Source organism: Macaca fascicularis, chromosome 9 (assembly GCF_037993035.2).
Source record: "Macaca fascicularis isolate 582-1 chromosome 9, T2T-MFA8v1.1".
NCBI lineage: Eukaryota > Metazoa > Chordata > Mammalia > Primates > Cercopithecidae > Macaca > Macaca fascicularis.
In genome coordinates, this window is record NC_088383.1 from 10,336,348 (window position 1) to 10,363,583 (window position 27,236).

Genomic DNA, 27,236 nt, shown 5'->3' on the forward strand with positions numbered 1-27,236 from the left:
ATATATGTATACAAAAGCATGATATTCTTCTCGATGTATATTTATAACAGCTTTCCTTTTACTTCCTTTATAGGAATCCTATAATAATTTGAGTTAAACCTTCCTCCAAGCAGAGAATGGTGTCTAATTTACTGTACTGCATGTCAGAACAGAATATTTTTAATGAATCATTCTCCTTTGCAGAGAGAGGTGTGTGGCCTCTGAACCTCACATTACAAAAACTTTTTTCTCAGTAATTAAAAGATAAAAATAAGCCTGACAGCATAAAGCTTTAAAATTTGTTGATATATCCTTAGTATCTTTCATAGAGTTTCAAGCAAAAACTTCCCATATCCATCAAATTTTAGTAATGATGTGGCCTACTTTAAATTTCATCTTTGCAAACACTTGTGATTTACTCTGGTAGTATAGTCATCAATGTGCATTTATATGGAACGTCTTAACAGTAAAAATAAAAATAAGCCTTTTTCAGAAGGCGTAACTTATAAATGAAGAAATTGGCATATAGAACTACCAGCATATGACAAATCAGACACTTTTCTTTCTTATGTTTACCTCCCTAGGAAAATTAAAACACACACACACGGAAAAGTTCTAGAAAAATTATAGTGTGTTTACATCAATATTAACACCATATAGAGAAAGTTGTTGGGAAAAAATAGTAATTATTTTATGTTGTCTGTATTAATTTCCCCTAATACTTAGCAGCTACATATAAAATGAGCGGAGTGATGACTAGATTGTCTCAGAGAGCCGAAAGCACATCTCTCTCATTTATGTGTAGTTCACTAAACATATTTAACAACGAGAATCATATCTGATTATAACAATATGAATAGTTAGGAAAGAGATCCAACAAGCAGGGAGAGTTGTTCCCAGGAATAATTCAAGTCTTACGAGAAATGGCACTGCATTTCAAAATTATTAACAAACTTACCAAGGTGACATGAACAAATTTGAAGACACATTAAAATGAGCAAGGAGAATCATAAGAAAAAAATGAAATATCAAGGACAATATTATCATATAACTTTCCATGTTTTTCTAAGTACAATTAATGTAATTTTAAGAGGCCTATATGAGGAAAGAATTCTGTATTAACTGACAGTGTTATTTTAGTGTTTAACCATATTATGTATATTTCTGTAGTTATTTAAAATATTTAAAGTTCTGCCATATACATCATCACACTTGATACTTAGAAAATTTTTACAATTTATCCATATCATATATACTTGATGTATTTTATACATATATCCAACATTCAATTATATAGCCCTTACTATGAGTCAGGCAAATTTTTCGAAGAATGGTAGATATTAATTCACTTAATCCTTATAATGACGTATAAAGTACATTCTATTATTTTTACTTTAATGATGATGAATATGAGTTTAAGTTACTTTTTCCAGAACACATAGCTAACAAGTAATGTGACCCAATATTCAAACTCAGGAAATTTGGATGGGGGTTTGGGGTGGGAAAGAGAGAAAGAGAGAGAGATTGAAAGAGGAATATGCATAGAAACGTATAATTTCTTAATGACTCAAAGGGATCTTTCTCTAGGTCATGTGGCATGACAGCATTGGCAACTGAGTAGCTGGGCCTTTAGATTTTCTTGGGGAATTTGAAGGTTCATGAAATTTTGTCTCCCTGGCTTTGAGAGTCACGATGATCCCTTTTTAATGCAGTTATATTCTAGTATTCTACACTTATATTAAGGGAATCTCTATTTATTTCCTATGTCTTTTGGCGTCTTTTCATCAATCATTCCACCATCATGCTTGAGACAAGTGCACTAACACACACACACATATATCACACACACCCCTGTGAGTCTTTCAGGAGAGAAACTCAATTCACAGTAACAAAATAATGTGCAATCTTATTACGTTTTTATTTGTAATTCTCAAAAAGAGATAATCAAACTAAGACCACTGCATTGACCATATAAAAATTTCCCATAGGGCCAGGTGCAGTGGCTCATGCCTGTAATCCCAGCTCTTTGGGAGGCCAAGGTGGGTGGATCACCTGAGGTCAGGAGTTCGAGACTAGCCTGGCCAACATGGTGAAACCCTGTTGCTACTGAAAACACAAAAATTAGCCGAGCATGGTCATGCGTGCCTGTAATCCCAGCTACTCAGGAGGCTGAGGGAGAAGAATTGCTTGAACCTGGGAGGTGGAGGTTGCAGTGCACTGAGATTGCACCATTGCACTCCAGCCTGGGGGACAAAAGTGAAACGCCGTCTCAAAGAGAAAAGAAATATATTTCCCATAGATGCTTTCATGTAATTTCAATTAAAAATGTAGATGTTACAATCATCCTCCATTAGATCTTGAATACTTTTTGTTGACCTTTCTTTGATTTTGATTTAGCTGTCCGTTCTGTAATCACAGGGCAGACCAGCAAGAGACAATTCCGATTCCATGTTGGTTACCAACACTACCAACCTGATAGATGACAGCTACCCAGTAGATTTCAATATTAAATATTGTGCTTTATTGCATTTATTTTTGTCTATCTTTATATTTAATCCATACTTCCCTTCCTTTCTCTCATTAGCCCCTATTTTAGTGTTTTAAAAATACATTTTTATTTGAAAATATGTTGCTTTTTGTGGCTTTATTTATTTCGAATTTCCACAATTGGTGCTGTGTGATGTTTATCATTTTGGTTTTTAATTTTCTTACAGTTTTTGCTTAAATTTCTTAAAATGTTTTACCCACCACCATTTTTATGTGTATTGTTCTGTATTTGCCAATGAGATCAATTATTTTGTGTGGTCTAATATTATTACCATGTTTGTCAATTATTTATATAAGCTATTGAAAGGATTATTTTAAAATTTCGTACTGCATTTGTGAATTGTTTATTTCTCCTCTTAGTTTTGGTAATTGATGCTTTATATGTATTTTAGTTACATTATGTTATGCATACAAAGTTAGAACTTGACATCTTCCATTGAATTGAGCCCTGCATGTTTGTGGAGTGTCCATATAAGCTTTCTTTTTGCAGTGTATTTTTCCTATCTTTTGCTTTTAATTATTATGAACTCTTACATTATTGTTTGCCTTTTCTAAACAGCTTATAGTACATCACTTTTTAAAAATAAATTTTGAACGTCTTTTATACTTGAAGTGTTTCATACATATTTTTTTCCAAATTTTTAATTTGTGGTAAATACATGCAACATATAGTTTACCATCTTAAACATTTTAAGCGTGCAGTTCAGTGGAATTAAGTATTTAGTTGGTGCAAAAATAATTGCAGTTCTTGCCATTGAAAGTAATGGCAAAGCCTAACACATCATATTGCTGTGTGGCCATCATCACCATTCACCTCCAGTGCTCCCTTCATCTTGCAGAGCTAAAGCTCTTACTCACGAAACACTAACATCACCCCATACGTTCTTCCCCCAGCCTCTAACAACCTCTCTTCTACTTTGTCTCTATAAATTTGATCACTTTAAGCACCCCATATAAGTAGAATCATACTGTACTTATTTTGTGACTAACTTCTTTCACTTAACATAATGTCTTCAAGGTTTATCCGTGTGTAGTTGAAAAGAGAGTCACTGATAGAGGAAAGAGAAATCAGCAAAAATTAAAAAATGTAAAATATATACATATACACATGTATGTATGTGTGTGTATATATATATATATTGCTGTCATGGAGGAAACTGTAGAACCATTGGAATCTTGAATGGGTAATGTTCTGTACAATTTTTGGTCTGTGCTGTGGATTAGGAACCAAATTTTTCTAAAATGAGTAAAATTATTGACAGTTTTCCAGGCAAAAGATATTAAAATAATAATATTTCATATGTTCAGAACAATAGAGGCAAATCTTCAAAGGAACTAGAGAAAAAAAGACAAATCACCTTCAAAAATCACAAGACCGAGGACTAATTTCTTAACAGATAAGATGGAAAATAGAAAAAATGGAAGAATATCTTTAAAGAGCTAAAGGACAACCTGAAATTATTTATCCAGCAATACTATACTTCCAAAATGGTAAATAAATAACATTTTTTCAGATAAATGTCAAACAAGAACAGAGGTAATTAACTTTTTGGGAGTACTACTCTACAAAAGAAATTCTAAAGATGGAGAGAGATTCCAGACTGGAATACAAAATATATGAAGAATATGGAACACTGGATAGGAAACAATGTGGATAAGTATAAATGAATATGCATTATATCAAGTAGCAATGCAATATCACATGTGTCAAGTGGAGATAACTGAATCGTGGGGGCGGTTCCCCCATACTGTTTTCATGATAGTGAATAAGTCTCATGAGATCTGATGGTTTTATAAATGGGAGTTCCCCTGCATATGCTGTCTTGGCTGCCTCCATGTAAGATGTACCTTTGCTCCTTTATGTTCTGCCATGATTGTGAGGCCTCCTCAGCCAGGTGGAACTGTGAGTCCATTACATTTCTTTCCTTTATAAATTACCCAGTCTTGGGTATGTCTTTATTGGCAGTATGAAAATGGACTAATACAGCCACACTCATGACACGTGCTACTGAATAGAGGGGATCAACATCTGATACTGCACAGACAAGATCAACAGCAGTTTACTAGTCACATAGGTACACGACACAGGGTGAAAGGACACTGCACACCATTCAGGGCCACTGGAGTTGCACTCAGGAACAGAATGAACAATGAACAGTCAGGGGCTGTGGGAGGCAGGTTTGTAGTGTCGAGGGTTTGGGTAACCTCTGGTTCCCACAGTGGGGATGCAGTTGTCTTGTTTGAATAATTTCACAGGCTAACAGGGAACTAAAACTCGTTACCCAGGGATAAGCAGGAACTGCACCTGATCTCCTAGATAAAGAAAGCTGTTTGGCTGAGGGGCTTTATCCATGGGAGCAGAGTGGGGAGAGAAACTTGCAGTGAAGTCATAGGGGGACTTCCTGAGGTCTACTATACATGAAGGCACACATTATACTGGGTCTTAATTTTAGGCCTAAAACCAGAGAATCAGCACCAACTATCATTGAAGAAGATTTATTTTGTGTTAATGCTTGGCAATAAACAAAAGTGGTGCTGCAATACTGAGCTTTGTATAACTTTATTGAATCTCATGACGTATCCAGTAATAACTGTGTAGACATTTGCACCAACGTTGTAAAAGCAGTAATGAGTTAAACAGCTGATGGTTTAGCTCATGTGTTAGTCCATTTTCTATTGCTATAAAGGAATACCTGAGACTGAGTCATTCATAAAGAAAAGAGGTTTATTTGGTTTATGCTTCCGTCGGCTATACAAGCATGGCACCAGTACCTGCTTGGCTTTTGGTGAGTCCTCAGGAAGCTTTTATTCATGGCAGAAGGTGAAAGGGGAGCAAGCATGTCACATGGTAAGAGAGGGAGCAAAAGAGAAGAGGAGTAGGCCAGGCTCTTTTAAACCATCAGTTCTCACATCAACTAATACAGTGAGAACTCTCTCATTACCACCAGGAAGGCACAAAGACATTTAAAAGGAATCTGCCTCTATGACCCAAACACTTCCCACTGGGCCCCAACTTCAAACTCAGGGATCACATTTTAGCATGAGATTTGGAGGAGACAAATATCCAAACTATATCAGTACCTATTAAGGTAGTAGCTTTAAGCTATGCAAGTAGTCACTGCATACTTCTCTGCTACACACTCGAACAGTACAAAAGAGAATGCTGTTAAAGTTATTTTATTGCATATTAGCCTTGAACACACATCTTTCTAAAATTTACTGGGACAGATGGGAAGTCCACTTAAAACAAGTCTGTTTCACATCAAAGTTTGATGGTTGCTGTGAGGAGGACATATGTGCAATTATTTGTGTCGTGAGCTGAACTAGCTGTGTTTTTCCTGGAACACAAATTTAATGCCAAATAAATACTCTCAGACAAACAATAGCTATGTAGAATTAGTTAGTTATGAAATGTATTGTCAAAAGTGAACGAAGGAAGCTGGTCACTTCAAGGAAAGCAACTGATAGTATTTGTTGCCAAAAATAAAATTAGAGATTGTAAGCAAAACTTTGAATTTTGGAAAACTTGCGTTTGCCTCTGTGAGCTCCGCAGCTTCCTAATGTGTAGAGACTATTGTGGTGACAGTAATGTTTACAAATGTGATATTTTTGTTATTATATGAAACATGTTAACATTTAGAAAATCTGCATAACTGAGTGAACCAATACTTTTCAAATGATGTTGCACAAGTGTGCATATGTAAAAGCAGAAAGTACACCCATGGATTGGAATAAAACTGAATTTGAACAGTTTGTTGTCGATACTGCTTCATATTCCACATAACGTTGCAAATAACATTTAAGACATTGCTGTTGAAGTTTTAATGTAGTATTAAAGAATAATATCCACAATTATCTAAAAAGACTATTAAAATACTTCTCTTTTTTTCCAAAAAACATGTCTGTGTAAGGCTGAGTTTTTTAGTTTTTGTTTCATTTTGTTGTGTTATTTTATATTTCAAGTCAAACAATATATTGCAACAGATTAGATACAGGAATAGATTATCCTCTATTATGATATACATGAAAGATATTTGAAAAAACTGAAATGATCAGAGTATTTGTTAATGTTTTCTGTTTGAAAAAATACTTACATTTTTATAAAACAAATTATGACAATTTACAATGGATATATTATTATTATTGTACAAAGATAAAGATTTTAATTTTTTTCAGTTTTAATTTATAATGGAATAAATATTGATAGACAAAACTTACATAAACAAAAGCTCTTTGGGTATCTCAATATTTTTAAAGAGCATAAGAGGCCTTTCAGCAAAATGTGGGAACTGCTGTGTCCCATGTTGTTGCTTTAAATGAGTCATTTATGTATTTGTCCATTTGACATTTTAAAATTTTACTTGTGTGCTCATCAACTACAGAGTTTGTGTCTCTTACATCTTAGTATCACACATAATGCCTATCACAGGTGTGTGTGTGTGCGTGTTTGTATTGTCATTGTATCAGGCATGTAAGTAGAAAATGTGTATTGAATTAAAATTATATCAAATTCATCCATTCATCAAATATTAATTCAGTGCTTACAATGTGCTAGTTGACGTTCCAGGTATCTGACCACTTAAAGAAAAGAGATACAAATTCTGGCATTAATGAAACATAATGTAGCAGCAATTTGGCCTTGTTTTCATTTTAAAAGGATTATAGACCTGAACATACTTAAGAAAGTATCTTCAGAAGTATCTTCTGAGGCATCTTCTCCATAAGTATCTTCTGCATATCTTAAGAAAGCATGTGACAAGTGGACAAGTTATGAAAAACAGAGAGAGAATTTGGTCCAATGGCTTTGTAATCGGTCAAATGAAGAAAGCTAGAAATTGATGAGGAGTACATCGGCTTCACCCAGCATGAAGATATTTTAGAAGGAGATCTTGGGGCTCTTTCCTAAACTCATCTTATTTAACAATTATGATCATGTACAAGTCAGCAAAGAGCAGTGATTAATGAACCTGGCCTCTGAAGAAAGGTATCATGGGTGAAATTAAACTATGCGGCTTATGACCTTGGGCAAGTCACATTCCTTCTCTGTACCTCAATTTCCTCATTTGTAATATGGGGTTAAGAATCGTACACACCTACCACAAAGGGTTGTTTTAACGATTAAATGAATTATTATTTCTAGACATTCCATAAGTGTATGTTCTACTAATTTATAGAAAGTAAATGGTTAGAAGCATATAAATATTTATTATGTATTTAGATATCTGAGAAATTATTATTTCTTAAAAGGGCTGTATTAAAATGATATGAGAAGCCATTAAGCTACTGAAAAAAGTCTAGGTAATATAGGGGAAATAATGTTGATAGAAAGTCCTGTGCTGAAAGAAACTACTGCAATTATACTATGAGCTTTCTGCCAGTTATTACAGGTACTCATCAAAATTTTAGATGACATAAAGCTAGGAGAGATAGCAAGTTGGGTAACAGAATCTAAAACAGTCTCTGTAGTTTTGCATATTGGGTCAAATCTGGCAGGATTAAATGTAACACAGAAAAAATGTAAGTCTTAAACTTGGAATCCTAAAAGAAGCAATATATAATTCAGAATGTAAGTGATCGTAGGCTCTGTATATGACAATTAACAAGTTACCAAAAAAAAAAAAAAAAAAAAAAACTTATAGGAATGTAGTGTCTTGATCAATTAAAATAATAGTACAACTTTACAGTGGTCAGTCAATCCCTGTGCTAATTTCAGGAGACCATTGTACAAGTAGGGCAGAGTTCAGCAAAACAACTATGAGAACGAGTTGATTTGAAACTCTTCCATTAGGAACTGAGGAGTAATAGAAATAGTAATTTATCTGAACTGCCTACCATTCAGTAATCTCAACACATCTACATGCTCTCACACTCAGCAGAGCACTCAGCTGCAATACTCAATTGGGTTGGAAGCCATAACCCCAGATATCCCCGGCTTCTTCCCGACCTCTTCCCAATTCTATTGGCTTAATCAAAGGCATTCCTAAGTCCCACCTTTTTCTTAATTATTTTTTGTTTACAGCATTTAGTTTCTGAGTTCTAATCATTTTGAGACTTTAACAGGATGTGTCCTCTGGAGCTCCTCCTTTCAACCAGGAGAAGTGGAATTTCATTCCTAGGGGACTAAAGTGACTCCATTTTCCCCAAGGTATAAATTTGGATAAGATAATAGTGGTAACCCCTCAAAGCAAATCTAGAACTAAAGGTAGAAGATTAACGGAGAAGGAAGAGTTTTGATTAAGAACAACTTCCTAAGAGCTGAAAACACCTGAGATTAGAGTGAACCTTGTCGGAACAACTGACTTTCCCATTTCTACAGATATTTCAGAAGTTTGTTCTTTCACTTGTGGAGTTCTTGAAGCAACAATTTAAAAATTATAGAGTAAATTATACAGTCTTTTTTCCGAGCTATTTTCAAAACTTGCGAATGTGTGATTTTATGGGAATTTTTAGAAAGAATTATATGCAACAGACCACGCTGGTTATAATTGTGAGGATCAGAAAATAGAGCCGAAGGTTTACACATAATATGAGATGAACATGAGCTATATTTTGGTTAGTTAAGTATGGAAAATTATCTTAACAATTCAAGGAAGAGACTGAGATTTACCCAGGTAACTAAAACAGACTGCATTCTTTATAGGAATGATCTAGATAAATGATTCGTTTTCCACTCATTTATCTGTGTCAAAACATAACTTTAACTCGGAATATTTTATATTTATTCATTTTGTTAGGTATAAATTGATAACATAGTCTTCCAGAAGCAGGTTGTTAAAAGTAATGAAATTGCTTTTAATAAGACAATACATAAATTTAAAGTATCAAAGAGAAGTTAATCTATTAATATATAAATATAATGTCATACAAAATTTATTTTATATATCATGATCATAAAATGAAATTTATTTTTTTCTTTCTTATCAGCTTAAGAAGTCTCTAACCAAACTAATATATTAAATAATATTAAATTAAGACTAAAATTAAGTAAAAATACTTGATGCCATATATGATTAAAACATGAATTATGCAAAACTACAAAATACAAAAGCACTAGGAATGGGTTTCTTGAAGTATCTTTCATACCACCTGGAAAGGTTTATTTTTCTAACACTAAATTTAGAAATGAATTGAACATGTTTTCATTTTATAATGTAATAGTTATTGAATCATAAAAAACAAAACAAAAACCTTTTGGCTGGGCGCGGTGGCTCACACCTGTAATCCCAGCACTTTGAGAGGCCAAGGCGGCAGGCAGATCATAAGGTCGAGAGATCAAGACCATCCTGGCCAACATGGTGAAACCTCGTCTCTACTAAAAATACAAAAATTAGCTGGGCGTGGTGGCGGGGCCTGTAGTCCCAGTGACTCAGGAGGCTGAGGCAGAGAATCACTTGAACCTGGGAGGCGGAGTTTGCAGTGAGCCGAGATCGTGCCATTGCACTCCAGCCTGGCAACAGAGTGAGTCTCTATCACAAAACAAAAACAAAACCAAAAACAAACAAACAAAAAAACTTTTGTCTAAAGTGTGTGAATTTTCACTTGCTCTTTCAGAAGTATAAAACAACAATTGATGCCAGGATATATTCTATGTGTCAGATTCATTCTGTTTTTAACAATAGTATTGAGTTCACATAACATTATAGTTTTTTGGTATGTGCACATTTTAAATATTTAACTGTGATGACTTTAGAATAAACATGAATAGAAGGCTTCCCTGTGACAGAGTCTAGAGAACAGTCATTATGTCTCTGTATACAGCATGCACGCCTCTATTGAAAGCACAACCCTAGTACATGGGCTAAAACGCGTCTATTCTTCTCTGAATCTTGTCTGCAAAATAACAATCTGGCTATTATTAATCAATCTTTGTTGCTAATAAGATTTATATCTCAACCTATGCCATCAACCCTATTCTACCTAAGCTGCAGCCTCACTGTTTTCTAGATAGTGAAAGGTAATTTCTTCCTTTGGTAGAGCTCAATAGCTTCAATTTGTTTCTCCATTCAACATGTATCGAGTGTCTACATTTTCTAACAAAGCCAAGCACTTTATTAGAAACTGAAGAGACTGTGAACACAGCAGTGGCTAATTTTGTGTGTCAGCCTGACAGGGCTGTATGGCCCAGGTTTGGTTCAGTATCATTATTATATATCATTGTTCTGGGTGTTTCTGTCATGGTGTTGTTGGAGAAGATATGCATTTAAATCAGTAGACTTGGAGTAAAGCGCATTGTCCTCCATAATATGGATGGGCTTTCTCTAATCAGTTGAAGGCCTGACAAGAACGAAAGCTTGGCCTCCCCAAGCAAGAAGGAACCTTCCTACAGATGGCCATCAGACTTCATTTGCCACATTGGCTCTTCCTGTTTCTATAGCATATGGCCTTTGCACTCAAACTGCAATTCTTTCTTTCTTATGTCTTCAGCCTGATGGCCTAACCTCATCAGATACTCATCTTGTAAGCTTGCACAAGTGTGTAAGCCAATCCTGTAAAATAAATCTCTTCATTTATATCTATAGGCACACACACACACACATACACACACACACACACACACAAATTGGTTCTGTGTCTCCAGAGAACCCTGACTACTACAGGAACCAGAACGTGGTCACATAACCCAAATCTTATTGGGTTGGAGAAGACTTCCTCAACGGCACAATGCCTTGAAATGTGCCCAGATGTTAAGGAGCTTACTATTCAGCAGTAGTGACAAACACACTGATGAATAAATGTAACGTCGAGTGGAAAAGTATAATAATGGATATATATGTGGAGAGAATGATATATGAAGGTGTAGAAATCTATGGAGATTGCAAGTGATGTTGCTGAAGAGAAGTTGCTAAAGTTTTGTCTTAAAACCAACTAAGACTTTAAGTCCGTGGAGAAGCACTTAGTCCTTGTAAGAAAAGCTAGCATCCTGAACCAGGGAAAACAGGATTGACAACATAGGCTTGAAGACCAATTAATGATTGTTCTGCTAGAAAATTCAAGGTGGATGAGAAGCAAGTCATGAGTTAAAGGTAATGGTCCATCAAGTCAGTAGTCTAGCTAAACAGCACACACTCTCTCAGCCATACAATGTGCCAGACTGAATAACTCCATTTAAAGCAATTGCCCTAGTATGCAATATTCCCTTCTTACTCAATTCTATTTGTATCACTTGAGGTCAGCTGTTCCAGACCAGCCTGGCCAACATGGAGAAACCCCATCTCCACTAAAAATTAGCTGGGCATGGTGGTGCATGCCTGTAATCCCAGCTACATGGGAGATTGAGGCAGGAGAATCTCTTAAACTCAGGAGGCAGAGGTTGCAGTGAGCCAAGATTGTGCCACTGCACTCCAGCCTGGGTGAAAGAGCAAGACTCCATCTCAATAATAAATGAAATGAAATGAAATGAAATGAAATGAAATGAAATGAAATAAAATAAAATAAAATAAAATAAAACTAGGCCCCTGCCTCCAGCTTCTTATGTTGTGAATGCTCAGCTCTTTTCTCTGGTATTTGCCCATTCTTCATTACCCTCTACATGTATCTTGACTGGTCCTAGTATGTCAAAGGCTATAGGCAATCATGCATTGATTTTTATTTTCATTATTAGCATTTCATTTAGTCAACTTGCTTTTCTGAATACTGCTTATATGCTGAGTCTTTTGAGATACAATTAAGAAGTTGCAGAATAAACAAAGCAACAGTTCCCATCCTCCATGTCCTTAAGAGTATACTGAATGTGAAAGCCTAAAAAAGAGATGAGGAAGCTTACAGTCATGATGATCAGGACTCGGTTTATTTCTACTTTGATCTATTATCAGAGATGACCTATAGACTAGAACTTTTTGCACTAATGGTAAAGCTAATTATATTCCACTAAATAGAAGGAAATAATTTAGAGTGAAATAATTAAAATCACTGCAACATAAAAATCAATAGCCTGCCATACAAGGAAAAAATACTGCTATTTAACAGTATTTCCATCTCTAAAGTAAATATTAGAGTCATAAGGTAAGATGATTTATTGTAAAATACCAGCAAGAATAAGTACATTTTGGAGTCATTCTATAAGTAATGTCACAGAATCACCTTCATGAGCTAACTAATTAGCTCATTAAAGCATCCCATCTCACTCAGAAGCAGTTCTCCTTGAAGGCTGTCAGCTGTGTGATTGAGTGACATGCAAAATCTCTTGGTATTTTATGGATACGTGATCCTTGGCATTCAATAATGAAACTGCTCTTCTGTGTTTGTAGAAGAAGAGCATTCAATTTTCATGGAAATTTCAGAAAGATTATAGTGTTTTCTTCTATTTATTTTTATTGTTTTGGTCTGGGATATATTTGAAAGCCTGTCATTGGTGTCCTTTGCAGTTGCTTCAAGAGCCGTAAAACAATTGGTACAATTTGAAAACGCTGATTTATTGTTGATGCCAAAAGAGAGAGATTTTTTGAATAAGAAATCACATGAGATTCATACATTTCCAGTCGAAGATTAATCATTTCAAATTTTGAGTGTTTTTCTGTTTATTTTATATTAATTTCTCAAAACTTCTAATAAAATCTTAGAGGTAGATTCTTCATATATAGAAAAATGAAATAGGGTCTCTGAATATATTATATAGCCTACATATTTGCATGTGATAGTCATTCCATAAATGCTTAATGGGAAATGGAATAAACGTAGCAATCGCTTAATTAACATATTAATATTTTGAGAATTCCGTTTGCCTAAATTGCTCTCTGATTTCGTTCCAATAATTCTAAATGCATTCTCTGGGGATTTTTTTTATACTTCAAGATCACTTTGTTTCTACCTTATTTTCTCCATTATTGTACTCTTTAACACTTGACTATGATTAATATTAACAAATATTTACCTATATGTCTTAACATTCATTTAAGTTCTAATGTATGTAATTGCATGGAGGGTTAATATTACAGAAAGGAGGGAGGGAAAGTGAAAAAAAAGTAAAAGCAAAAAAATAGAGTGAGAATGAGTAAACACCTATTCAACCTCAGCTGAAATGAAAGGAGGCTCATCAATTATTTATCAAGTCATACATATATTCAACTGTAAATGTTTGTAAACCTACCAGATGCTAGAGAGTAGAGGAACATACCGATGCATAAATACTATAGCAGGTGTTAGCAACACTTATAAGTATAGGATGCTATGGGAATATAGAGAAGAGTCACATAACCCAAGCCTATTGGGTTAAAGAAGACTTTCTCAAGGGCATGATGCCTTGAAATGTGTTAACCAGAGGAATATTCATGAAGGACTATGACAGAGATTGTCAATTGCATTCAATCTGTAGTTCCTCTTTTACATTTAGTAAAAAACTCTTTGGCATTGCGTCAACTTTAGCAGGGCACATGGCCACCCAGATAAAGACTATGATTCCCTGCTAGAGGCTGGTTACAAGGTTACATTCTCATTAATGCAATATGAATAGAAATGATGTATTCACCATCTATGCCACTTCCTCAAACAGATGAAATGTGCATGTGATTGTGAACCAGCTTTGACTATAACATCAACCACATGTCTTAGGAAATGACAAAACAATATACAAGGAATTCAAGAGGATCTAAAGGATCAGGTCTAAGTACAGGTCCCGTGGGAAAACAGAAGGACAACATGGCCCAGTTTTGTTGGGGTATGGATGGCTTCTACATTCATCCATCAAGTTGTTCATAATATTTTCTTATTATCTTTTTAATGTCTGTAGGATCTGAGTGAAGTCCCTTCTTTAATTTCTGATATTGGTTATTTTTGTCTTCTATCTTCTCTAGTGATCAGTCTGGCTACAAGCTTATCGATTTCACTGGTTTTTTAAAATGAGATTTTGGTATGACTAATTATTGTTTTTCTGTTTACGGAGTCATTGATTCTCATTTATCTTTATTTTCTTCCTTCTGCTCACTTTGGGCTTAACTTATTCTTCTTTCTCTCTTATCTTAATGGATAAAATTACATAACTGATTTGAAAACTTTTTTATTTAAAATGTAATCCTTTAATACAATAAACTGCACTTTAGGAACACCTTTGTTTTTGTACCACAGATTTTGATAAGCTGAGATTCCATTTCTAAAAAAAAGTGTTTCCTAATGTTTTTGTGATTGCTTCTTTGACACATTTGTTATTCAGAAGTGTCTTGATTTCTAAATATTCAAAAATTTTTTCAAGGTCCTTCAATAACTAATTTCTAGTTTAAGTCCATTGTGATCAGAGAATATACTGTATAACTTTATTTCTTTTAAATTAGCATGAGGATTATTTATTATGAGAATAGGGTCTAGCTTGGCAAGTATTCTATGTATACTTAAAAAAATACATATTGTGCTGTTGTTACAGGGACTGTACCTGAAATTTCAATTAAGTAAAGATAGTTACTAGTGATTTTCAGGTATTCTGTATCCTTTTTGATCTTTTGTCTACTTTTTTAATGATTATAAGAAGAAAAGTATTGAGATCCCCAACTACAATAATTAATTTCTCTATTTTTCTTTTCAGTTTTATCAGTTTTTAATTTAGGTATTTTAAAAGTTTGTAGTTTGGTGAACACACATTTAGGATTATGTCTTCTAGGGGAATTGATGCTTTACTTATCAAGTGATGTCCCTCTTTAACCCCATTAATATCCTTTGTTTTAGGGTATTTTGTCTGATAATAATTTAGCCACTCCAGGCATTTTACATAATTGTTTGCATCATATATCATTTTAAATATTTTGTTTTTTTGTGTGTTATCTATATCTTATATTGAATGTACGTTTCTTAAAGACCGCATAGAGTTTGGTCTTCTATTTCTGTCCCAAATCCAGTATGTCTTTTAATGGGGCTGTTTCAATTCTTTGTAGTTAATATAATTAGCAATATAATTGGATCTAAATCTACCATCTTGCTGCTTTCTATTTATTCCATCTGTCCTTTGTTCTTTTTTTCTCTGCCTATTTTTACAATAATTACCTATTTTTTTAGTATTTTAATTCCATTATTGACTTAATTAGTTATGACTATAACCATAATTATTTTAGTAATTTATTTAGCATTTACGATATGTCTTTGTCACAGTCTACTTATTAATAGTTACACCACTTAATGTCTCATATTAGAACCCTCCAACAAGATCCTCCCAATTCAGTCTTTCCATTCTTTGTACTATGATTTTTACACGTTTTACTTTGATAAATATTTAGTGCTATTATAAGTTGTTACTATTGCGCTTCAAGTCAAGAGTCCGCTTGCTTATTTTCTGTAAAAGACCAAATAGAAAAATATTTTTGGCTTTTTGAGCCATACTGTCTCTGTCACTACTCAACTCTTACGTTGTGGGTGAACATAGCCACAGATAATTAATAAGTGACTAGGTATGGCTATATCCAAACAAACTTTATTCACTAAAATAGGTAGGGGGATGGGCTTTACAGTCAGATGTGAGCAATCTTATTTATTGAAGCAAATCTGCTCCCCCCAAAAAATTTTCTCAAGTTTTCTTTTTTTTGAAAAATATTTTTTGCCTTGATACTTGAAAGATACTTCTTCCCCCCAATATAAAATTATAAGCTGTCAGGATTTTTTTCTTCTCATTCAATAATTTGAACTAGTTATCCATTTTTCTCTAGCTTGTGTATTTTTTAACAAGAGTATGGTATAATTCTTATATTTTTCTCTCTGTAAATAATTCTTCCTTCCTTCCTCCTCCCCTGTCCTCCTTTTTATCCTTTCTGCCTCTCCCTTCCCCCTTCCCCTTCCTCTCTCTCCCTTTTATTCTTTTCCTTGCAGTTCTTCAAGATTTTCTTTTTGTCTTTCATTTTTTAGGACTTTGGCAATAATATATGTTTTTGTTTTTATCATGCTTTGGGCACTCTGAGTTTTTTAGATCCAAGAATTGAGGTATTTGCTTAATTCTGGAAAAATTTGGCCATTATCTCTTCAAGTGTTTTTTCTATTATCCACCCACTCCCCAACCTCTTCTTCTCCATCTACAATTATGTTCTCATTAGACCATCGGCTGCTGTCCCATCATTCTTGGTATCTGTGGTTTTTTCACCGTATTTTTTGGTTTGTATTTCTGTTCGACCTTCTTCTTCATGTTTTTGTCTAGTGGTATTGCTGAATCTGAAGAAAAGCCTCTCAACTTTTTTCTGTCATTTTTTTAAATCACCTGTTATTCCATTTGACACTTTCTCAGCTTTCATTTCTCTGCTGGAATTTCCTGCATTATCCACCTTTTCCAACAGATATCATTTGCATCGTTGCCACTTTTCTCCTTTTTGTTCTGCCGAAGGTAAAACCATTTTTGTGATCTGTTTAGACTTGTTCCTTTTTGAAATTAATTTTTCTGAGTTCCTTTAGACCTCAGCTAGGCTCAATAAAAGTTAAGATTTTGTAGATCATCCAGTTTTATTCTTATAGTTAGTGTTAGAGTAATATTCTCTTGTATTTTTTTTCATATCCTATATGGAGCCAAAGACCTTCTGAAGTGTTTGAATTAGTTTTGAAGGATATCCTTTCTTTCACATTTTAAGTTCTTTCTTTCCAAAGAGCTTATTAAGGTTTTGTATCTCTTGGAATCCTCCTTGACTTTTGGTCTACTTTCTGTGAGATCTTCTTTAATTGGTCTTCTAACTATATTGCTGAATTACTTTTCAATTTCTGCAGTGTTATTTTAATTTTTAATGGCTTTTCCCTGTTCTCTAAACTTTGTTTGTGTAGCTTACTCTTTTAGATGTTAATATTTTAATGTGATAAAGCAATTTATTGTACTTATTTTGAAAATTTCCTCTGTGAATTGTCTTTGGTTTCTCTACATTCTCTTTTTATGCATGTTTTATTTTTTAAGAACTTTATCAAATGTACATTTCCATCTTTAAGAATGAGGCACTGAAATGCTGATAGCTCAGTTTGTCAAGAACAGCAGGGGGTTGTGGGTGGTCTCACAGTTCATAATATAGCACTTCCACTTTCATCCATGGCTAGTGATCCAAGTCCAGAACCTCTGTTGTTAAATGGATACATAGATTAAATATTTAGTTTTCTTTTGGGATGAACAGAATAGTATTCTTGCTGACAGGGTAGGAAGAGAGATCTCACACACTAATTGTTTCTCCTAAAGTCTTCTAACCCTTGAGCTTTCAGCCCAAATCCACATTTTAGCCATCAATGACAATTGCATTCCAACTTGTGGGCCTCTGAGATTCTGGGATACACATCAGCTTGCTTGATCTCTTGACTCAATCTCTTGGAGTCTCTTGTTGATTTCCCTTTCCTCACTCCTTCTAAGTCAGGTTCCAGTCATCCATTGAGTTCACAGTTTCCACCATCTTGTGCAAAATTCCTGCTGTCATTTCTCATTCTCTTTGGCTTTCTGGTTTAGTGCATTTTTGAAAGTTGTTTCACTGTGAAAGGAGTGAACTTTTTGAGTGGAGGTAAAATTATAGATGTTCAAAATTCAACGAAGTTGGTCCTCCAGAGCTGGACTTCCAAAGCAAGGCAAGGGATCCCAGACTTTGTGTTCCTTCATCAGCTGGCCACTGCCCAAGTGTGGCCCTCTGGAAGAGGACACAACCTTGGATGAGGCAGTGCTCTAAGGCTGAGGGACATTCTCAGTGAGCAGCATGTTATGGCAGTCTATAGACTCTAGTCCCCACAGGTGGGAGATAGGTATATTGTCCTTAAGAAAAATTGGAGTGTCACGGCTGATATCCATCACAGTGTTTATATCTCCAGGCCCCGTGTCATCTGCATGTTTATTCTTACTCTTTTTCAACTGAAGATAGTACAAGAGGAACCAATAAATCAAATAGCTTTTAATGCTTGCCAGAAAAGGAGACAGCTGCTTGCAAAATTCATGTATGCTTCCCTTTTAGGCTTAGATATACTGTATATAAAACCAGTCAAATCACCATAGATCAGCTTCCTTTGTCTTTGAATTTGGGCCAAAGAAGTTAAGAAGTTTCCCAATTTAGGCTCTTGGTAGTCAGGCCCTTTCGCTAGACCTTTGGCTGCAGGCAACTATTGAACTCCTTTATTCAATGTAATATCATTTGCTTATTCCAGAATTTCAAATAAATGGAATCATTCAATAATTCTTCATTTTGCTTGTTATCACTAAGCTTAATATTTTAAAGATTCATGCATGCTGTTGGGTATATGTGGAATTTATTATTTTTTATTGCTGAAGAGGATTCTATTTTGTGGATATACTTGATATGGTTTGGCTGTGTCCCCACCCAAATCTCATCTTGAATTGTAACTCCCATAAATCTCTCATGTTACGGGAGGGACCCAGTGAGAAGTAACTGAATCATGGGGGTGATTTTCCCCATACTGTTCTCATGGTAGTGAAAAAGTCTCATGAGATCTGATGGTTTTATAAGGGGAAACCCCTTTCACGTGGCTCTCACTCTTCTCTTGTCTGCTGCTACGTGAGAAGTGCCTTTCACCTTCTACAATGATTGGGAGGCCTCCCCAGCCACGTGGAACTGTGAAACCTCTTTCTTTAGTAAATTGCCCAGTCTTGGATATGTCTTTATCAGCAGCATAAAAATGGACTAATACAATACTGCAATGTGCTTATCAACTGGGCTGATGAAGGGCATTGAGTTCTTTCCAGTTTGGGGATGTTATGAATAAAGCTGTTATTACCATTGATACATTAGTTGTATATGGTCATTATTTACTACTCTTCTTGGTAAAATACCTTCGTGTTCCCTCACAGCCAGCTACTTTTTTTTTTTTTTAACCATCTCTTAAGAAATATCTAAGCATTTAGAAGAATCAGCTTTGTACTTTAGGTAGGTACTGATGAGGGAAATATTTTACTGTAAGGATCTGGATAGTAAATATTTCAGGGTTTTCAGTCCACAGGGTATCAGTCGCAACAACTGAGCTCTGTTGTCACAGCACAAATACAGGCACAGAAAATACATAAACAACTGAGTGTGTGGCTAGGTCCAAAAAAACAGCTTATTTATATAAGCAGGAAATGGGCAGAATTTAATCCAGGAGCTAGAGTTTGCTGTTCTTATTTAAAATTGCAAAATATTCCTTGACTTACAGTGCAAATACAATAGTGTTTTCATTTGTTAAGTATTCCCAGAACCATGAACTGGACAATAGATGTTAGAAAATGAATGCTGGACACTACTGTGCAATGATAATTTCAGCATGCAAAAGTCCACTGTATCCGTGCCATCCGAGAGAATGGGTTCCTCAAGTAAACATGTTTGTCTCCTCTCTTGCCTAACTATGCCTCCTGCTCAAGTTGTTCTTGTACACTGCAGTGGTGAATGAATATTTCTAACTTTGACAAGGATACAACTCATGAACTTTTATGGCATTAAAACTCAGTTCCCTTCAATTTTAAGGACACAGCCCAAGAGATGTGGAGAAGCATTTCCCTGCGGTCTAAACATTGTTTGCCTCAAGAGCAGGTACTTGTGGTTACCTTGTCCTCTGCCAGGACTGCTCAATTCAATGTGGTCCTAGAGACAGAGGAGGGCATGTCTTCTTTAACAAGTCTATTGTTTGGGTGTCTGTGTTATGCAGAGTTTTCTATAATGATGGGGCTCAGGGCAGAAGACTCCTGTTGCTTGGGTCTAAATGCAGTACTAATAAAATCAGAATCATCTTAAAGAACATAAATCAGGCCATTGTTCTTTGTTGCTGAATGTCTCCCAGTAGATTTCCATTGCATTTAAAATGAAATCCACACTCCTTTTCCTGGCATGCAGGCTAACCATGTGCTGAAACTTGCTGGTTCTTGTAAATTCGTCCGACCTCACTGTCTCCCAGCCCGCCATCTTCCAGCCTGCTGGCTTTCCTTTTCTGTCTTGAAGAAATGGAGGAGGAAAAATAATCTTGGCTTTCTATGGGAGAAATATTTCTCCTCTTTTCATTTCTGTATTTCAGTACATATGATAGTGTGTTGTAGACATAGGTTGTCAATAAGTATTTTTAAATAAGTGAAAGATATTTTACAAAAGCAAAGGAAGGAGGGAAGTTTTCCATGGTGATGATATAGTTTGAGCACATTCTTGGTGGTGTGAAATTTATGTGAGGTTTTAAGGAATGACTTGCAAGGTTATAATAATGAGATTTGTAAGAAGGATATGTTATATTTTAAGGTAGTTAGTGATGGTTTCATTAAAAAGATGGAAGAATCTATGATATTTACATTCTTGTGGATGTCTATGTCTCAGAATTGTATAGCGTTTTGCAGTTTCCAAGTACTTTCACATATGTAATCTCATTTATGCGAGATCCCTGTTTTTCTAGCTTAATGAAGGCCAGGGATGCATAAAAGCTTAATTAGAGACAGAAGAAAAATAATTTCTTTTTCTAAGGAGCCATATGTGTGTAATGAAAGAACAAAAGGAAGTTTTGTTTTTAAGAATCATCTTAGACTTTGCATTTTTATTCATTTCTGACAATGGAAAAGTGGCTATGGCTGCCAACTCAGCAGTCTTTCCAAGTAAGCCGTTGAGTAAGAAGCCAAATGTCTTGTCTATGAAAAAAATATATATATCGACAGTTAGGCATCTGAATGCCACCTCCAGATAGGAAGGAAATGAACATGTGTGCATTTGATTTAACACTTTAAAATGTGGTCTCTCACATTGCTCTCCCAAGACTCATCACCCTGTATTTTGAGAGTCCCTCTGAGTACAAGGGTTCACGCCAATCTCACAACTAAATACATACAAGTGCACTTAATTGTGATTTAAAACAATTACTCAGTCCATGTAGATAACTAAAGTTTTTTTTTTCTTAGTAGTTCAATAGTTCTAAACCAGCCAGGAGATCACTTTAAAATGAACCAGGCACAGCTTGCAAAATGCCATTACTCCTCTCAGGACAAACTAATAAGCAAGGAAAATAGGAATTTCATTGGTTATGTGGGAAATCATTCTATACTATGCCAGAAAACATATTCATTTAGTATAGGTACAGTGTATGAGCTTAATATAACCATTTGATTGAACAAACTATTTACCTAAGTCAACCTTACGATTTCCTCCCTCCACTTCTCACAGTAGATTTCATCTAATCCTCATGCAAAAAGTGGGTAATATCAACATTTATTAATAATGATTTTATTGTTTACAATGTTCTATATGTTCTTTGGTCTTTTGAAACTTTCTTCAGCTCTTACTTTACTGTCATCCACTGGAATTGCACCATTAAGTTTTAGAAACTGTAGTTTTAATTGGAATATTTTTATTCAAACTTCCTGTGGCCACCTCACAATATTAAAATTCTGTGACCTTAAAACTACAAGGACTTCCAATAGTCATAATTAGATATTACATTAAATCATTATTAATCTCTGCATTCTCTATAAAATGTTTCATTTTCATACAAATGAAACACAGATTTTCCTTTCTGTAAATTACAGAATTTTCTACCTGTGTCATGCACAGGTGATGCTTTATTATCTATGATCTATATATGAGCATCCTTGTACCTGTCCCCCTTACACACCTACAGAAAATTGAAAACCTATGCAACTTCTTGTTAACTTTGTCCTCTGACCCACTAACATAATCCCTTCTAATCTTAACAACACTGGTGGTGGATATGTTTTCATACTTTCCTCCATTTTTACATAGTTTGTATGCAAACAATATTATTAAACTAATAACTAACAATGTGTAACTACTTGTTGCGGGAAGTCAGGGACCCTGAACGGAGGGACCAGCTGAAGCCGTGGCAGAGCATAAATTGTGAAGATTTCAGGGACATTTACCAGTTCCCAAAATTAACACTTTTATAATTTCTTACACCTATCTTTATTGCAATCTCTGAACATAAATTGTGAAGATTTCATGGACACTTGTCACTTCTCTAATAATACTCTTATAATTTCTTATGTCTCTCTTTACTTTAATCTCTTAACCACGTTATCTTTGTAAACTGAGAATGTATGTCACCTCAGGACCACTATTGTACAAATTGATTGTAAAACATGGTGTTTGAACAATATGAAATCAGTGCACCCTGAAAAAGAACAGAATAATAGTGATTTTCAGGGAACAAGGGAAGATAACCATAATGTCTGACTGCCTGCGGGGTTGGGCAGAATATAGCCATATTTTTCTTCTTGCAGACAGCCTATAAATGCACGTGTGAGTAGGAGAGATATCACTGAATTCTTTTCCCAGCAAGGAATAGTAATAATATCCTGGGGAAAGAATGCATCCCTGGGGGGAGGTCTATAAATGGCTGCTCTGAGAGTGTCTGTCTTATGCGGTTGAGATAAGGACTAAAATATGCCCTGGTCTCCTACAGTACCCTCAGGCTTACTAGGATTGAGAAATTCCAGCCTGGTAAATACTAGTCAGACTGGTTCTCTGCTATCAAACCCTGTTTCCTGTTAAGATGTTTTATCAAGACAATACGTGTACAGTGGAACATAGACCCTCATCAGTAATTCTGATTTTGCCTTTGCCTTGTGACCTTTATCACCCTTTGGAGTATGTGATCCTTGTGACTTACTCACTGTTCATACACCCCCTGCTCTTTTAAAATCCCTAATAAAAACTTGCTGGTTTTGTGGCTCAGGGTCGTCATCATGGTCCTACCAATATGTGATGTCGCCCCCAGAGACCCAGCTGTAAAATTCCTCTCTTTGTACTCTTTCTCTTTATTTCTCAGGCTGCCTGACACTTAGGGAAAATGGAAAGAACCTACATGGAAATATTGGGAGCTGGTTCCCCTGATAACTACTGTTGGTTTTTCATATTTAATTCTAAGTTCTGAGAAGCAACGAATTACATCAATCTAATTATATCATGGTTGGACCATACTTACCACAGTTCTGGGTACGTACAAAGCAAGTTAGCTAAAAATATTGGTAACATTGTATTCTGGGAACCAATTTATGTATTTTGCCTCAGTTAATTCAGTTAGTATTTAGAAAACTCTTTTGAGATAGGCTGTTATTATCCTTATTTTATGACCTTAAAAGAACAAAGTAGGCCTAGTGCAGCGGCTCATGCCTGTAATCCTAGCACTTTGGGAGGCCAAAGTGGGTGGATCACCTGAGGTCATGAGTTCGAGACCAGCCTGGTCAACATGATGAAACCCCATCTCTACTAAAAATACAAAAATTAGCCAGGCATGCTCTCAGGCATCTGTAATCCCAGCTACTAGGCCGAGGCAGGAGAATTGCTTGAATCTGGGAGGTGGAATTTGCAGTGAGCTGAGATAGTGCCATTGCACTCCAGCCTGGGCGACAGAGAGAGACAGTCCCAAAAATAAAAATAAAAAAATAAAAAAGTAAAAACTGAGTGAAAAATTAAGTAATTTGATCAAGACCTCAAACCTGTTTTGTGGAAGGTTCATGAGCTATAACGTGTTCTTCAGAAATACTTTAATGGACAAATAATTTGTGAAAAATTGCATAAGGTGAAGATAGCTAATTTTGCAATAAATGTGTATAGCTTATAAGTATACAAATGTATTCCTTGAACAGCAAATTCCTTCAAAATTTATAGATTACTTACAATGGCAATTTGATCTCTGTAGAATATTGATGTATTCTATTTAGTCTACAGGTAAGAGTTTTACCTTCAACTCATCATCAAAATAGGTTAACATAAACAATATATCCATAAATAAAAACAAATGATTTTGTTCTCTCTATAAGAATCAGACAATGACAGAGAGATAATATTAACTGGTGACCTGTAATTATAATTTGTACTTTGTAAACTTTTCCTGGAAATGGGAGAAAACTGATTGCCACCTCTAAAAATTCTCCTGCCCTACCATTGTGAATATTTGGAAGGCCTCTTTTTTCTTGGCTTTTTAGACATTCCAAGATCTAATTCAATTTCAAGATTCAGTGAAAGTTGTACAAAACAAAAGGAAGAAATTCTGAATTTATATTGGAGCTATGAAATATTATGCAGAAGCCCTTGTTTCTGTACAGTGTAATAATCAATCAATTCCTTCCTAAAGCAGAGGCAACTAACTGCATTTTTCTTTGCAGAACTCTTGGCATCCTCAATCTGATATTAGAGATTCAGAAACTACAGTTCTGTGAATTTGAGTGTCTCACCCAATGTCAATAACTCCTTAGATCAAGTTTGGATAACTAATATCTTTCCCAACTGTATTTCACAATTTTATCATCATTTTTTGTAACTATTAATTTCAGTGATCCATCATTAATATAGTTATATTTGATGATGTAAAAATGTTGCATCACTTTACCTGGAGAGCTCTTTAATATCTTCCAGCTTAGATACTGCCAAAATAATAAATAGGGTACATGAAATACTATTTACTTAAATGGTCTCATGTGTATTGTGCTGGGATACACAATATGAAAATATTGCTTGCAGCTGCCACTATATACACAGGTGATCACATGAATGAGATCTTGGTAGAAACACTTGTTTGGAAGTGATGTGTGTAGGAAGCTGAGAAATCAAGGGGAAGAAAGTTCTGTTCTTTTTTTGCTTTACTCCCAGACTGTTTCTGCCCTTAGCAGTGCCTCTGTTCGTCATGAGTTCACAAACCAGTTCTTTCAATAGAAAAATCATCAATCATAAAAACAAGCAAGAGCCCCTCAAATGCTTGTCACTGTCTTACCTTCTGCTATCATGGGAGAGAATCGACTCCACTTAGAGATGCAATAATCAGCAACTTTCCTTTGTGGAGCAGATGGTGTTGACAGAGCTTGTTCACAATGCTTGGGTATCACTGCAAATTAAGAAAAGAGTCCTTTCTATCTGTTACACTTCTTTTGTTTGTTTGTTTTTTATTTTGCCGTGAGTTCTCTATTGTGCTGCAGGCATGAAACTGAACAGCAATTACAGTTCATTTGCGCTCACAGAATGCTAGTGTTCTAGATATGAAATTCCATGCTTTACAGAAAATGGACTTAAACTCTAGAATAGGGCCACTTTTTTAACCGGTTATATTCAAGGGCTCCAACTTTTCCAATAGGTGAGATTTTTCAGTTAACTGAGGCTTATTCTTTTAAATATAATTTTAAATCTACTCTTATTTTAAATAATATATTCCTAAAGTATTACAACATTCCTGGAATTAACAAATGAAATGTATAATGTACTGTGAATTGGGGTTTAAGTCATGAACAGGTAACATTTTACTAGTTTGAAAATCATGACGTTCTTTGGGGCTGCACAGATGTATGAGGTGTTCCTGTCAATTCCTAATGTTCCTAGATTGGTATACATGTTTAGTTGTTTAATTTGCTTCTTTTTTTAGTGTATCAATGTATAATTGACATACTACAAACTACATATATTTAAAGGGAACAATTCAATAAGTTTTACCCACTATATACTCTTGTGAAACCATCAGCATGATCACGAAACTGAAATCCATCATCCTGAACAGTTTCGTCATACCCCCCTGGCCTTTCCTTCTCAAACCACCACCCATCCCTAGACAACCAGTGATCCACTTTTCCCCACTATAGATGAGCTTGTATTTCTTAAAAATTTATAGAAATGAAACCATGCAGCATGTGTATGTTTCAGTGTGGCTTATTTAGCACAATTATTTCAAGATTCATCCACATTGTAAGGCATGTCTGGAATTGATTCATTTTAATTGCTGAGTATTCTGTTGTATTAGCTTTGTGAAAAAGTAATTGCGGTTTTTGATCATTTGTGTACATCTTTTTGTGAGCATAAGCTTTTATTTCCCTTGGGTAAATATGCAGAAATGGAATTACTATGATTGATATATTTGCTAGAGATATCACAAAACCATTTGATATTTTATAAATATTTTTTCATATTCTACTTAATCTAGAGGCTGGCTACTAAAATTATTTTGCTTTTACCATCACTGTATTTTGGCTTTAATATTTAAGTAGTGATTAGAATTTAAGTTGAACTGTAGGTATTTAAAATATTTGTAAATATCTCCTGCTACATTCAAGACAAATATGTGCAAAATTATGTTCATTTGTCAAAATTTCTATTTCAAATTACTTTGACTTAGAATCTACAAAATCTCCAATACATATTTTAAATACATTTTAAAATTTAAGGCATTTATTTTAGAACAATGAATTTGAAATCAACCTAGCTTAAATCTATAAACACTCACATTTCATTTGAGAGAACTCAATATTTGATCCTTAGGTGATGAGGTTATAGATACCACTTTTATATTAGCTCTCTGATTCTTTGTTTGCATAAAAGTAATTTCAAAAAGAGACTGACTGTAAGGGATATAAAGAAATACTAGGGAACTTTCCCCTATCAGTTCACAATCTTTTTGAGGTATTGTTCTCAAATATATTAACAAAAGTTATTAGTTTGATCAAAAAATATTTCATGGTGGATTCACTGAGGATTCCTTAATATTCTTTACTTTTATGTAAAGCATTTGGCAAAATTTATTTGGATTATTATCAAGATTGAGAGTCTGAAGTTTTAAGCTGACAGAGACTCCAGAGTTCATTTAGTCTAGTCTCTCCATTTTACAAATGATTATGGTAAAGGGGCTCAAAACCAAATGATTAATTGGTAGCAGTTTGTTTACACGCACGGCACATGGTGTTTGGCATTGAAAACTTGCATTCTGATTGCATATTCTCTTTGAACTCTGTTTTTCTCACATACAAAGCAGGGGATGGGGGCTATGTATCTTCATATCCCTTTTGGCTTTAAAATCTGTAAGACTCAAGAGAGTAAAGCACCTTATTATATTTTCTGGTC

The 27,236-nt window shown here is 34.8% G+C and overlaps 1 long non-coding RNA gene across 5 annotated transcripts in view; it reads right to left on the reverse strand.

Moving 5' to 3' along the window:
- Positions 1–27,236, reverse strand: part of LOC102138819 (uncharacterized) — a 996,710-nt gene that overhangs the window by 539,428 nt on the left and 430,046 nt on the right. For all 5 annotated transcript variants that reach the window (XR_010577831.1, XR_012417221.1, XR_012417220.1 and 2 more), the window contains one exon: positions 25,129–25,239. This is a non-coding gene — a long non-coding RNA (uncharacterized lncRNA). The remainder of the gene's footprint in view (positions 1–25,128; positions 25,240–27,236) is intronic.